Source organism: Bombina bombina, chromosome 1 (genome assembly GCF_027579735.1).
Source record: "Bombina bombina isolate aBomBom1 chromosome 1, aBomBom1.pri, whole genome shotgun sequence".
NCBI classification, from domain to species: Eukaryota; Metazoa; Chordata; class Amphibia; order Anura; family Bombinatoridae; genus Bombina; species Bombina bombina.
Window position 1 is genome coordinate 1,144,891,484 of NC_069499.1, and position 12,160 is coordinate 1,144,903,643.

Consider the following 12,160-nt stretch of genomic DNA (forward strand, 5'->3'; position numbering starts at 1 on the left):
AATCCTATAAAATCGAGGTCTACTAATGAGATCCACAAGTGGTCTCCTTTGTTTACAATTGCCTTCTTTCGCCTTAATATTTCCTGTTACTTATGATGGTCCAAGAGTGGCCTATGGTGTCATGTAGAAGGTTTCTAAATGATTGGCATCCTATCTATATAATGTTTGCATGGTATGTAAATTGTTGGCTTTACGATTCTTTTATGTTTATTTTACCACTCCTGTAACATTGAAGCCTTATCTCATGTGACATGCGGTGTAAGAATTTATTTTTATGTTGATGTATGACTTTAAATAAACCTCAAAAAAAAAAGAAGAAGATTGATCTAAAACTACATGGGTGCTACCTTTTGGAGCATAGGAAATTGTTCATCCCTAAAGGCTTTAGGATCAAGAACCATACCCACAATAGGTCACAATAATCCAGCTTTTTGCCTAAAATTGTGTGGAATTCTTAATAAGGGATCATTGGATCTGATGTTATTGGTGATTGAGGAGGTGAGTGACCAGCTACAGCAACTGGATATTGAATTACAGAATTTTGAAACCTTATGAAATTAACTGATAACCCCGGAGAATCCTGGCTGCATAAATTAAAGCAACAAGTGGATGCCTATGAGAAAGAATTGATTAACTTTAAGGAACGCAAGTGCTATATAAAAGACAAAACAAAGGGGCGCCTCATGTGTAGTATCATCAAATAAGCACAAAGCCACAGAAAAAAGCCAAATGGGTACTCACAAGGCTCTGGAGCACACCTATGTGCTTGTAGGGACAGACTGCAGATTTTATCAGGTGTGACAGCTCACCCACAGAGGATATCAGTCATTAAATATTAGATGAGCACACTTATGTGCTAGTAGGATCAAGCTGGCATATTATGGTAAGGTGTGTCAGCTCACCACCAATGGACTTTTCCTTAGGATGCAATATCCAAAAGTGGCAGACTTCTGTGTGTTATGTTCCACTCCAAGCAGGTGCAGGCAGGTAAAATCACTCACAAGAGTATTTTTAAAAATTAAAAAATACTATTTATTAAAAACAAATTAAAATACATGTACAAAGGAGTGAACTGGGGGCATACAGTCAAGCCCCCTGTAAATGCAACGCGTTTCTCGGCTCATATGCCATTTCCTCAGGATATGAGGATCTATAAGGTTGACATGAAACTATGTACAATGTTGTTTCAGAAAGAAACAGACAGAAACTCCTTATTGGATGTTACCAGCTGCCACCCTCCAAGCTTAAAGAGAGCCTTGCCAAAGTCACAGTTCAAGCGGGTAGTTCGCAACAACACTGATGAAAAGAATAAAGAACGTCAACTGATTGACATGCAGAAGAAATTTGTAGACCGAAGGTATGGGTCTGTCCAGTTAGGACAAGCACTGACCGAGTCATTATCCATGACCCAAGAACAAGCATTGGTGAAGGTGGACAATGGAACAAATAGCCAAGGAATGATTTTTACCACCACATTCTCTCCTGAAAAGTTGCAATTCTCTAAACCAAAAAAGGTTGTTTCCGGAGCAGTGGATGCATTACCTGTGGTGGCTTAACACAGAGTAATGTGTTTACACATCCTTGGTCCAACAAGAAATTCCATATTCAGCATAGGGTCACTTGCACTACCACATTCATTGTATATCTGCTTAATTGTCCTTGTGGCTGGTTTTACGTAAGGCCATCAAAGTAGGCGATTCTGATCAACCAGTGGCTAGGCATTTTTTCACTAATAGGCATGGGGTTTCCGATTTGAGGTACATCATAATAGATCATATTCCGAGATGTACCAGGGGAGGAGACAGGGCCAAACGCCTACTACAAAGGGAGTCCCAGTGGATTTATAACTTGGATACTATGTATCCAAAGGGACTGAATGTACATTTGGATTACCAATGTTTTTTGTAGCAGTATGTTTGGGACTGATGTGGATTGATAGTATTTACAGGGCTATGGAAGCATAGTCAGTAATGTATGGTTGGCAATATACCATTAGGCTCCTAAGGGGGGTTAGTACATTGATATGGTTATTATGGTTGGTGCATATTAGTAATGTATAATATTTTCTGGAGGATGTACAGAAATTATTAGCATTTCTGATAGCTCTATGCAGTGGTAGAATGTCACTGTAGTAGCAGAATGAGTGATACCAGCTTAGTTTGAGGTTTAGCACTACTATTTGATATATAGTGCATGCAGCTAGTTGATAGTGCACCACAGTACTGACAAACAGCTGTTAGAGAATGTTATTGCTGCACTGTAGAGTCTGTGATCCAGTTAAGGGAATGATGTGTTATGCTCAACATGGGTTATTAGTGGTTACCCGTATTTTCTTGAGTAAGCTATAATAGCAAAGATGGCTTGATAGATGTATATTAGACAAAGGTAATCAGCGTTAATAGTACTATTTCATTGCCATGTGTATATATGCATGTAGTTTGTTTAGTCACTATGTATTTTCACTTTGCATTTTTAACTTTGTCCTAGTCAGCTCTCTGTACTGCCGTTCACGCATACACAGTTGCGCTTCACGGACGCCCTGGAGACTGACGATGGCTTGTCACGGTGGAGGTTGTGGGTGATAAAGGGTGAGTTTTTCTGTATGTTGGTAAGTGGTCTCAGGGCAGGGAGACCCCGAAAATGTTTACTGCTGAATAAATTGTAAATTGTTTAACGGCGAGTGCCTTCTTTACTTCTATGTCTATGTGCACTTTTTTGAAGTGCACCCCAGAGGTTGGCAATAGTGTGAGTCGTGGATCCTAAACTTTGTATATATATATATATATATATATATATATATATATATACACATATATATATATAGATATAAAGGTTCAATTATGAGGGCACTCACAGGACTTCATTTATCAAAATTTATTCATATATCATTTTATTCCATCAGATAAAAAGTCGGCGTTTCGGCTTATAGGTTAAGCCTTTTTCAAGATGATGTTATACACGCTGAGCACTTGTTCTTAACTCGATAAGATTGTCTTGAAAAAAGCTTAACCTATAAGCTGAAATGTCGACTTTTTATCTAATGGAATAAAATGATATATGAATAAATTGTGATAAATTAAGTCCTGTGAGTGCCCTCATAATTGAACCTTTCTATGAATACTTACTGGAGGAGACACCCGGGTCAGATTAATACTCTATGCTGATAGGAAGTGCATGAATAACGAGAGTATATATTGCATTATTTCTAACATTGTCAATGACTATATTTCCTATTCAAACTCATTTCAAGTATGTTTTTATGGAAAATAAGAAAATGTCTAAGTGACCACCCAAAACTTTTCAACACCAATGTGTGTGTGTATATGTATGTATATATATATATATATATATATATATATATATATATACACATACAGTACTGTACAAAAGTCTTAGGCCACCAATAGATTTGTTGTTTTAGCAAAGTTTTAATGACAATATATATATTTACCAGTCTCTTTATTAGAATACAACCAGAACATACAAGATTTTGTATGCAGTATTAAGAAAACAGAAAAAAATCAGAAAAAAACTGCTTATATAGGCTAAAGTGGCAAGTATTTAGAGGGACCTCCCCTTTACACTTGAGCAATACCAGGAACCTGGCTCTCATAAACCTAAATAGAATGGAACCCTAATTAATGTAATTGCTAACACCTTTATTTGACTGATGTGAAAAAGGTCTATTACAACAGGTTTGTCCAAGACATGCTTGAGCATTACATACACATGTGGTATGAGTTTAATTCATTGACCAACTTTCAATCACATCATTCTATTAAAAATCCCAAAGGTCACATCATTTGATAGACATAAAATAATACTTTTGCATCAGTAAGACCACTCTCAAAGGGAACTCAGCAAACACAATGGATACTCAAGATGTGGTATGCAAGCTGCTATAAAGAAATATGAAGAATCAGGAGAGGTCAGGGACAAAAAAAGGACTGGAAGCCAAGAAAACTTTAAAAATTTGATGAGAAGTTTCTTCTTTGAGTGACCGGAAGAAGTCCAGCAAGGACCTGGCTCAGCATCTAGCAGTTTCATCAGGATGTCAAGTTAACCCTTCTACAGTCCGACAAAGTTTGATCAGGAATGGTCTTTGTGGAAGGGTAGCAGTCAAGAAATCACTTTTTCGGAAGGGGAACAGGGTGAAAAGGTTAAGATATGCTAAAGCTCACAAAGATTGGAATGAAGATCAGTGGAAAAGAGTATTATGGAGTGACAAATCCAAGTTTGAAATTTTTGGGTACAATAGTGGACAATATGTGAGAAGAAGAGTTGGAGAGAGAATGAATGCTTGTGACCTTCAGTGATGCATGGTGGAGGGTCTGTCCTGGTTTGGGGTGCATTTCTGCCAGTGGTGTTGGCCAAATTGATGGGATTATGATTGCTGAAAAGTACAGACAGGTTTTAATTCATCATGATGCCATTCCTTCTGGAAAGCGCCTGATTTGGAATGGTTTTATTTTTCAGCATGATAACAATCCCAAGCACACTGCTAATGCAATGAAATCATATTTAGAGACAAAAAGCTGATAAAACACTGACAGTCATGGACTGATCTCCACAGAGTCCAGACCTGAATATTATAGAAGCATTATGGGATCACCTGGACAGAGAAATAAAGAAAAAACAACCTAAATCTAAAGAAGAACTCTGGGAAGTGCTGAAAGAAGCCTGGTATAATATACCAGAAGATTACTTCAGAACACTTCAGGACAGTCTCCCCAAAAGAGTTCAAGATGTGCTTAGTGCCAAGGGAGGTCACATTAAATACTGACTTTTGCCTGAAGAAGCCATTGTGTTATGAAAATTTTGTTTTTTTTATAGTGTGTGTACATATTTCCTGTATTTTTTGTTTGTTTCTTAATAAAGAGACTGAAAAATAAATATGGATGGTCATTAAAACTTTGCTAAAACAACAAATCTAATGGTGGTCTAAGACTTATATATATATATATATATATATATATATATATATATATATATATATATGTTCCAAATGGATTAGTCACTCCAAAATGTATATCTGCTAAGTCTTTGTATATCAATATTCAATTCATGAAGACTCAGCTCTATAATTCAACTTAATCTTTATTTTAGTGAGTACATCCAATGTTTCAGCCCACACATGGGCCTTTCTCAAGGTAAATGTTTCACTCCCCTCTTCCCACTATATACACACCACTGATTGCATAATGATTGTCAGGTGCCAGTACCTGCTGTGTGTCCCATGCAGTGTAATTTTTCTTATTACCTGGAGTCATATCGCCATCTACTGGACAGCAAGATAATGGTAAACCTTTTACCTTTACTCCATAGCATTTTTCTCAGCTCTGTAGGGAGGAACAGAATATTCAGGTATTGACCACTCAAGACAATCATATGCTTACATCTTTAAGACATTTAAATATATACATATACATTTCAAATACCTCTTCACCAGAAATATTGTTTGGTCCTGGACATGTAATATTATAGAAAGCATGTAAGGGACGGGTTTGTGTTAAAAAAGGACAGTTCACCCAAAATGTTTCTCCCCTTTAAATTATTCCCAATGATCCTTTTAACCTGCTAGAGTGTATTAAATTGGTTACAAGTAGCTCCTTTACTCCTATTTCAGCATTTGAAATAGCTGATTTAGCCCGTGGTATGCCCACCTATATTGAACAAATTAATACTGGAGTATAGGCTATTGAATAGCCTAAGTATACACAGCCAACAGAAGAGATTACACTCTCAGTGGGATGCAGGATAGTTAAGTAATAAAATGATCATTTTCCATTGTTCTCTCTATGTATTGAGCTTTGGTATTCCAGCCAAATAAAAGATAAGGAAGCAAGTCTGTTTACACAAACTTAGAACATAATGAAATCTGATATCACCTTTAAGTTCAACCCATTGTAATAGGCTGTGGTTTCAAAGCACAAAATCAGCTACTTCATATACACAAATAAGCATGAAAAAAAAACTCTGCAGTTGGTATAACAAGTCATTTAAAATACATTAATGGAAAAACAATTTTACAGTGTACTGTCCCTTTAAGGCCTCTGGGTGTTATTGTGTCTAATTCCACTATCCATATACCTTTGAAGTAAAACATTTTTCCTGTTTTCGCCCTTCTTTAATTTAGGAATTTAGTCAATAGGGCTACATTTCAGACTAGAAACTAGGTGCTTGTGATCTAAAAAATACTGTGCCACAGGCTAATCTGTCTTGCCTGAATCCAATGCCTGTCTAATGCTGGATCTGTGTATTGCCATCCGTTCTTTCAGTATACACTCCGTTTTTCCAACATACATTTCTCCACATTGGCATTTAGTCACATAAACAACATATGTGGATTCACAATTCATAGCCTACTTTATCCTATATCTCTTTCCTGTGTGGCTGTAGTAAAATATATCACCCAATATTAAATTGTCGCATGTGACACACCCATGGCAGCGGTATACTCCACCTTTCCTATTTAAAAAGTGTCTCCTCTCTGTTTCATATTTATCAACCGGATCAGCCTGTACTAGCATGTCTCTTAGACTATGTCCCTTTCTATAAGAGAATATGGGTATATCCTTTACAAGTGACCCTAACCTTTCGTCAACCTGTAGAATCTTTCAATTATCCAGTATAGCTTTTCTCAACTTCCATGTGTCTGTTGTGTAGTCTGTCACAAAGTACAATCTATTTTTTGCCTCCTTTACTGGGTTTTGAGTCTCATTACCCCCAGCTACCACCTGATGTGCACTCTCCTCTACCATTTGTCTTGGGTATCCTCTCTGCAAGAACCTCTTGCCCATTTCTTACACAGCCCTCTTCCAATTCCCTGAATCTGATGTTATTCTCATCGCCCTCATCATCTGTGCTTTTGGCATTGACCTTAATAGATGTCTAGGTTGAAAACTTTCAAATCTAACCATATTATTTCTGTCAGTCGGTTTCCTGTACATCCTTGTTCCAAAACTACCCCAATCCTTCTTAAATATATATATACAGTATCTCACAAAAGTGAGTAAACCCCTCACATTTTTGTAAATATTTTATTATATATTTTTAATGTGACAACACTGAAGAAATGACACTTTGCTACAATGTAAAGTAGTGAGTGTACAGCCTGTATAACAGTGTAAATTTGCTGTCCCCTCAAAATAACTCAACACACAGCCATTAATGTCTAAACTGTTGGCAACAAAAGTGAGTACACCCCTAAGTGGAAATGTCCAAATTGGGCCCAATTAGCCATTTTCCCTGCCCGGTGTCATGTGACTCGTTAGTGTTATAAGGTCTCAGGTGTGAATGGGAAGCAGGTGTGTTAAATTTGGTGTTATCGCTCTCACACTCTCTCATACTGGTCACTGGAAGTTCAACATGGCACCTCATGGCAAAAGAACTCTCTAAGGATCTGAAAAAAAGAATTGTTGCTCTACATAAAGATGGCCTAGGCTATAGGAAGATTGCCAAGACCCTGAAACTGAGCTGCAGCATGGTGGACAAGACGATACAGTGGTTTCACAGGACAGGTTCCACTCAGAACAGGCCTCACCGTGGTCGACCAAAGAAGTTGAGTGCATGTGCTCAGGGTCATATCCAGAGGTTGTCTTTGGGAAATAGACGTATCAGTGCTGCCAGCATTGCTACAGAAGTTGAAGGGGTGGGGGATCAGTATGTCAGTGCTCAGACCATACGCCGCACACTGCATCAAATTAGCCTGCATGGCTGTTGTCCCAGAAGGAAGCCTCTTCTAAAGATGATGCACAATAAAGCCTGCAAACAGTTTGCTGAAGACAAGCAGACTAAGGACATGGATTACTGGAACCATGTCCTGTGGTCCAATGAGACCAAGATAAACTTATTTGGTTCAGATGGTGTCAAGTATGTGTGGCAGCAACCAGGTGAGGAGTACAAAGACAAGTGTGTCTTGCCTACAGTCAAGCATGGTGGTGGGAGTGTCATGGTCTGGGCCTGCATGAGTGCTGCCGGCACTGGGGAGCTACAGTTCATTGAGGGAACCATGAATGCCAACATGTACTCTGACATACTGAAGCAGAGCATGATCCCCTCCTTTCAGAGACTGGGCCGCAGGGCAGTATTCCAACATGATAACGACCCCCAAACACACCTCCAAGACGACCACTGCCTTGCTAAAGAAGCTAAAGGTAAAGGTGATGGACTGGCCAAGCATGTCTCCAGACCTAAACCCTATTAAGCATTTGTGGGGCATCCTCAAATGGAAGGTGGGGGAGTGCAAGGTCTCTAACATCCACCAGCTCTGTGATGCCATTATGGAGGGGTGGAAGAGGACTCCAGTGGCGACCCGTTAAGCTCTGGTGAACTCCATGCCCAAGAGGGTTAAGGCAGTGCTGGAAAATAATGGTGGCCACACACAATATTGACACTTTGGGCCCAATTTGGACATTTCCACTTAGGGGACAGCAAATTTACACTGTTATACAGGCTGTACACTCACTACTTTACATTGTAGAAAAATGTCATTTCTTCAGTGTTATCACATTAAAAGATATAAAAAAAATATTTACAAACATGTGAGGGGTGTGCTCACTTTTGTGAGATACTGTATATACACACACATATTTATTTAAAAATAAAAAGAACATTTTCTTCTATGTGAAGAACATTGGAATGTAAATACCTTTGGTTTTAGCGCTGTTGGTCTAATGCAGTGTCGGGTTAGCACACGTGCGATTAGTGTTAGTTTTTTTTTTTAAGTGCCCTTCATAGTATATAGGGAGATGAAGTTAGTGCAGTTGTTATATTGGAATTCCTGAAATTAGCGCACTTCAGTCTTTCACTCACTCACTAACTTTTTACTTTCTACGTGTAATATGTGCACTAACCCGACCATGGTAATCTTTTACTTTAAAAGGGACAGTGTAGTCAACATTAAACTTGCATGATTCAGATAGGGCATGCAATTTTAAACAACTTTCCAATTTACTTTTATCATCAAATTTGCTTTGTTCTCTTGGTATTCTTTGTTGAAAGCTAAACCTAGGTAGGCTCATATGCTAATTTATAAGCCTTTGAAGGCCGCCTCTTATCTCAGTTCATTTGACAGTTTTTCACAGCCAGAAAGGCCAGCGCTAGTTCATGTGTGCCATATTTATATGTATACATATATATATGTGTGTATATATAACATTGTGCTTACTCCTGTGGAGTTACTTATGAGACAGCACTGATTGGCTAAAATGCAAGTCTGTCAAGAAAAATGAAATAAGGGGGCAGTCTGCAAAGGCTTGGATACAAGGTAATCACAGAGGTAAAAAGTATTTTAATATAACCGTGTTGGTAATACAAAACTGGGGAATGGGTAATAAAGTGATTATCTACCTTTTTAAGCAATAACAATTCTGGAGTAGACTGTCCCTTTAAGTGAAGTTACCAAGAGAGCAAACAAAATATTTAGCATGCCACTTGTAATCTGGTTTTATGTTTATTTACTCTCATGTTAGGCCTTGTTACTCTAGTGGTAAATCACTTTTTGCGCACAGTTACACTGTTTAAAAGTTGTCAGAGCTCTTGGATTTAGTTATTGTCTGAGGGCCAGATTACAAGTGGAGCGCTATATATCACTCACAATATCGGTATCGGCGCCCAGCGGCTGATGGAGAAGAAATGTCAAATGGTGGCTGATGAGGTGAAGTGGAGCTGGTATATCTCGATGATATTATTCGGATTAGCAGTGAAAAGTCGTCCGCTGACCGTAATTGTAGGTGGGTATTTTCAAACAGACACCCAGGCGAAGAAAAACTGGAAAAGAGTAAAAACAGGTGCAGCCCGACTCAAGCGTAAAAACATTTAATATGGTAAGTGCACACACAGATAAATGGCAACTTACAAGCGATAAAAAGATTAAAGGCACATCAATACATGCACATAAGGTAATGCATACACCCCAGTCTTTCCGGCAAGCTGATTCTGGGATTGATGATTGCTTGCCGGAAAGACTGGGGTGTATGCATTACCTTATGTGCATGTATTGATGTGCTTTTTATCTTTTTTTATCTTAATTAGCACTTACCATATTAAATATATTTACGCTTGAATCGGGCTACGCCTGTTTTTATTCTTTTCCAGCTATATATCACTTGCAAGCAAGCGATATTAACGCTCCACTTTGTAATACCAGCGCATACTAATGTGTGCTGGTATTACAAGTACAGCGCAATGCGATCACAAGCTCACAGTTGCATTGCAAGGAAGCATTGCTCTCACGAGAGCGCACGTCCATAGGCTCCTATGGGAGCCTCGTTGTGATGCCGTCACAGACGTCATCAGAACCTTGCACAGCGATTGGGAAACAGTTTTAAATATATATGTATATACACATATTAACACATAAATACATGTGTATATAATCATATACAGTACATACGTATATATTTACATTGCAGTATATGGGAACACACAAGGCACTTTTCATTCACCCCACTCCCACCAACTTTAACCCCAAAATGCTGCCTAGGGCAGTAATTTTATTAAAAAATAAAGATGCTGCCATTTTTATTTTTTTAATAAACTACACTAGACGGTATTTGGGGGGTATTTGGGGCAGATCTCTGGTTAATTTTATAAGCGCTAATTGCTATTGTGAGCTTGCGGTAGTAATAACCAGCCACTTCTAATGGCTGGTTAATTATCTCGCTCCTGCAAACGGACAAATTAATTTAGCACTCCACTTGTAATCTAGCCCTGAGTGTGATAGACTATCTTTAAAGAGATATGAAAGTCAAAATTAACCTTTCACGATAGAGCATGTAGTTCTAAAAAACGTTTCAACTTACTTCAAATGTATTTCTCTCTGTATTCTTTGTTGAAAAGTATATCTAGGTAGATTAAGGAGCAGCAATGCACTACTGAAAGCTAACTGGTGATTGGTGGCTGCAAATATATGCCTATTGTCATTGGTTCACCAGATGTGTTCAGCTAGCTCCCTGTAGTACAGGGCTTTAACACACACACACCTAGATTACAAGTTTTGCGCTATAGAGGGTATTTAACGAACGCAACAAAAGTTGTGTTATTTCACCCTCCATGGCGCTGTCATTACAAGTTTTAGAAAAGCCGCCTTGTGCGTGCGATATGGTTGCATTGAGCTCCATATCGCACAAAAATACAAGCGCTGCTTTGACGTTCTTGTGCACACTTTCCCCATAGACGTCAATGGGGAGAGAGTGTTAGAAAAAAAACTAACACCTGCGAAATGAAAAGCCCCATTGATGTCTATGAAGAAAGAAATGTTAAGTTTAAACCTGACACCCTAACATAAACCCCACGTGTAAACACCCCTAATCTGCCACCCCCAACATCGCCGACACCTACATAATGTTATTAACCACTAATCTGCCGCTCACGATATCGCCGCCACCTAAATAAATCTATTAATCCCTAATCTGCCAATATCGCTGCCACAATACTAAAGTTATTAACCCCTATTCCCCCGCACCCCAACATCGCACACACTATAATAAAGATACTAACCCCTATTCCGCCGCTCCCCGAAAATCGCCGCCACTAAATAAAGTTATTAAAGGGACACTGAACCCAAATTTTTATTTTCTTTTTTTTCTTTTGCGATTCAGATAGAGCAAGCAAATTTAAGCAGCTTTCTAATTTACAAATATTATCAATTTTTCTTTGTTCTCTTGATATCTATATTTGAAAAAGAAGGCATCTAAGCTTTTTTTTTGTTTGTTTCAGTACTCTGGACAGCACTTTTTGATTGGTGGATGAATTTATCCACCAATCAGCAAGGACAACCCAGATTGTTCACCAAAAATGGGCCAGCATCTAAACAGATACCAAGAGAATGAAGAAAATTTGATAATAGGAGTAAATTAGAAAGTTGCTTAAAATGTCATGCTCTGTCTGAATCACAAAAAAATAAAATTGGGTTCAGTGTCCCTTTAACCCCTAAACCTCTGGCCTCCCACATCACTACCACTAAATAAACCTAATAACCCCTTAACCGCCAGCCCCCCACATCGCAACAACCAAAATGAAACTATTAACCCCTAAACCTAACCCTAAACACAACGTAACCCTAAACCTAACACCCCCTAACTTTAACATAATTAAAATAGAGCTAAATTAAAGTTACAATTATTAACTAAATAATACCTGTTTAAAACTAAATACA

General features: G+C 38.3%; 1 long non-coding RNA gene across 3 annotated transcripts in view; it reads left to right on the top strand.

The window, feature by feature from the left end:
- The window catches only part of LOC128645899 (uncharacterized), a 119,417-nt gene that overhangs the window by 88,975 nt on the left and 18,282 nt on the right, over window positions 1-12,160 (top strand). For 2 of the 3 annotated variants that reach the window (XR_008400155.1, XR_008400154.1), the window contains exon 2: window positions 2,492-2,588. This is a non-coding gene — a long non-coding RNA (uncharacterized LOC128645899). Of the gene's footprint in view, window positions 1-2,487; window positions 2,589-12,160 lie in introns of all 3 variants that reach the window. The other variant, XR_008400153.1, reaches the window with a different exon arrangement.